At 47.2% G+C, this 3,625-nt stretch overlaps 1 long non-coding RNA gene across 1 annotated transcript; it reads right to left on the bottom strand.

Moving 5' to 3' along the window:
- Positions 1-591: 591 nt before the first annotated feature.
- Positions 592-3,397, bottom strand: LOC103162302. Its single transcript, XR_003483362.1, has 2 exons — positions 3,209-3,397; positions 592-898 (listed from the first exon to the last, which is right to left on the bottom strand). It is a non-coding gene; the product is annotated as an uncharacterized LOC103162302 (long non-coding RNA).
- Positions 3,398-3,625: the final 228 nt, after the last annotated feature.

Raw genomic sequence — 3,625 nt, 5'->3', positions numbered from 1 at the left:
CAGCTAGTGCTGTTAGCTGCTGAGCCATCTCTCCAGTCCATTGTTTTGTTTTTAAATCAGACTTCTGCCTCTTGCTAGTCATCCTCTGTGATAAATTCCCAGAGCTAGAATTGGTGAGTTCTCTTTCTGTCTTTTTTACTTCCTGCCTTTCTTCTTTTTCCTCCTCTCCCCCCTCCCTTCTTTTCCCCCTCCCCAGTCTCATCGTGGGCATTCCCTAAGTTATAGGGTCTGGTCTTGGACTCACTCATTCTCTGGGGGTTCTGGGTTTAGAGATCTAGACCACTATGTTGGCTTATGGGTCCACTTTCAGCAGTCCTTGAAAGGACTGTCCTAACTTCAGAAACCAGAGGTTCTGGGCTTATTTGAAGGTTTCTGGAAGCCCTGGCCAGGCTCCCTCGTCTCTGTATAGCCTAGGCTCCTCTCTGGCAATGAGACAACAGATGTTGAAGGAAGCCAGAGTTAGGGTGAAAGGCTAGCTAGTGTGTGTCACCTTTGGTGGAAATGTTACATCACCAAGAGAGGGTCTGTGCTGGCCTCAGAATGCCCTCAATACAAAACTCTGGTGTGGTGTCATGTGGAATACAAGCACTGTTGGGTATTTAGGAGAATGTTTTATTGACTTTTCATGACTGTTCTTTGGAGTTGACTCGGGATAATCTCAGAGAAGGTCACTTGAACAAGGTCACCCAAATTACAGAGAATTCTGCCTTGTTTAGTTCATATAGCAGCAAACCTCACTATTTGGCATTCATGCAGTTAGCAGAGGGACTTTGGCCCAGAGTATGGGTTGCTTTGCTGTCAGGAAGCCTGGGCAGGTCCTGCTTTTCCTCCCGAACAATGAGAAAGGATATGAAGCATCTCCAGATCAGTGCCAGGTATGATGGCCATGCCTTTAATCCTAGAGAAGCAGATGGATCTTCATGAGTTTGAGGCTAGTCTGTTTTACAAAGCGAGTTCCAGGCCTGCCTGCACTGCTTAGTGAGACCCAATCTCCCCCAATTCCTGCCCCTGAAAGGGGGAGGGGCATTGATGTCGGGAGACACATCTCACCTTCTAAAGGTTTGACAAAAGAGTCTAATAAAGAACCTAATTATAAAAGAATGTTTCGTGGGGGGGGGGGGAATACTGGGTATTGAACCTAGGACCCTAGGTGTGCTAGACAAACACTGTAACACTGAACTATCCCCAGCCCTACTTATAAGGTATGAAAGTCCAGAAAGGAGATGGGACCCCTGGAGACTAAGATCAGCACAACCTTATCCTTATTACTAGGCCTGAAGGAGAAAGGGAAGGGAGAGACCATAGCTCAGCAAGTGCTGGAGTTGGGAGGTAGAGCCATGGGAACCAGCCTGCCCCTCCCATTGAGTCCTGTACACCTGCCCCTCCTGTGTGCCAATGAGGAGGGCCTGTTCCTGGGCACAGGACATATAGCACAAGAATTTTGTAGGCTGTGGCCTGTCCTGAGGAGGGGACCATAACACAGTTTGACTTAGCCAGCTGAAGGGCATCTGGCCCTGAGGGGACTGGGTCACTCTCAAATGTCAAGAAAGAGGAGTTAGGGGAGTGGCCCATGTCTGGGTCACTCCCAAATGTCAAACAAGAGGAGTTAGGGGAGGAGCCTGTGTCTTGGAGATCTTAATTTGTGGCTCCTGACAGTGACTTGGTAAGTGGCTTCTGGGGGCTGTCACTTGCTGGTCCCCCACATTGCTCCCTACTTTCTCCCTTGGGATATAAGCAGTGAGCCCTGTACCTGGCTGCAAGACCTCTTTAAGAGAGGGTTGAGTGGCAGGCCTCCCAGTGCCGAGTTCAAAACATTTCTGCTTTTGTCTGAGAGCTCTACTGTTGGGTTAGTCTCACAAAGAGATGTAGGATTTGAACTGTTGGGTACATGTGTCAGGAAAGTTTGTTACAGGACTGAAGGCTCAAGAACCAACTCAAACTGAGTGAAGAATTCATGGAATCTGTTGGTTCATGTAACAAAGATGGCTAAGGAGCTTCTGGCCTTGGCACAGAGGGCTTGGGCAATTGTCTGCTTTCTTCCTGCCAGCTGTGTACTACCCAGAATTGCTCAGCTTCCCTCCAGATCTAGGGAGCTTCGCTCCAGATCCAGGGAGCTCAGGTACCAGGAGGAGAAGGTCAGCTTCTCAAAAGGGTTCACATGGAACTCAGCCTGGGGCCTTGTGCCAATAGTCCCAACTATTTAGCTGAGGCAAGAGATTTGTAAGTTTGAGGGCAGCCTGAGCAACTTAGAGAGACCCTGTCTCAGAAAAATCCCCCAAAGATGTCAGGGTGAAGTTCAGTGGTAGAACATTTGTCCATTGCTGAACCCTTGACCCAGAAAAATGGTGCTGGCTCTGATTGGACCCGGTGATCACTCTTTACCGAATCACCAGAGGGACAGGGTAAGCAGTCCTATGTCCTGTTCAGTGAGTAGAGAATGATGGTCATTCCCATATACTCAAAACTAAAGCAGGAGTGCTTGTGCCTATAGGTTACTAATGCAGGGGTGCTCCTGCTCAGAGAAAGGTAGAGATGGACATGGCTCCACCCTATGTCATAGGAAAACATGAAACAGCAAACCACAGCTTAAATTGTGGCTTATTCCTAATGTGGAATATTATGCAGTATTAAAACATACATTAAGAGCTAGAGAGATGGCTCAGCCATTAAAGGCTAGGCTCACAACCAAAAAATATAAAACATACATTAGAATTATGGAGAAAATGTAATGATAGGATTTATGCTAGACTATGTTGAAAATAGGTTACAAATACATAAGCTATATGATTTCAGCCATGTGAAGTATATTTATGCTTCAAAAAATGCTGAAAGTATCCCAAAATGTTCATTCTAATTATGGCAATGTGGGTAAATTTCTTCTGTAATTGTTTCCTTTTACATTTTCAAGTACCCTAATTATATATGTACCTAAGAAACAAGCATTAGTTTTACAAACCTGAGCTGCAAAATGACTTCCACTTTTACATTATGGAACTTTTCTGTGTAGTAGCCAGTGAGGAGGGGGAGGGCTGTAGAGGAGAGGGAGGGCCAAGTGCGCAGTTTTAAGCCTCAAAGGGAGCTGCCTGAAGGTCTTGGTCCCAATGGGTGCACAAGATGGGAGGTGCAGTTGAGGTGGGAAGATTTGTGTCTCCCTTGAGGACCTAAGGCTCAGTCAAAGGACCTTGTTCTTTCACTCAGTTCAACATACCTTTGCTCTGCAGACATTATCCAGTGAGGCATCAGACGGAAAAGACGAGACATGCCTGTGCTTCCCAGAAGCACACATCTTCCCTGTACCCTAGGCCTGGCTAGTGAGTAGCCATCGGCAAAGGAGCCTTTGGAAGGTAGCTTAGACACTGGTGGACACAGCAACTGATGGTGGAAGAACTGTTTCCCCTGTGTGAGCAGATACAGAGCAAGTGCTAAACAATGGTCCTACTGATTTTTAGGCTGACTGAGGTGCTGCCCCTTTACCTGGTTGTGGGTGGATGTCTAGATAGTGGGAATAGGGATGTGGGGCCCCCAAGGAAAGAGTCAAAAGTGGCTCCAGGAATTAGGGCAGATGGGAGGAGGTTGTCCTGGAAGGATCATGGGCATGAAAGCTGTAGCCAGGCAGACTTGTGGG

Source organism: Cricetulus griseus, chromosome 3 (genome assembly GCF_003668045.3).
Source record: "Cricetulus griseus strain 17A/GY chromosome 3, alternate assembly CriGri-PICRH-1.0, whole genome shotgun sequence".
NCBI classification, from domain to species: Eukaryota; Metazoa; Chordata; class Mammalia; order Rodentia; family Cricetidae; genus Cricetulus; species Cricetulus griseus.
Note: the sequence above shows the minus strand (reverse complement) of the source record. Positions and strands in the feature narration are given on the sequence as shown.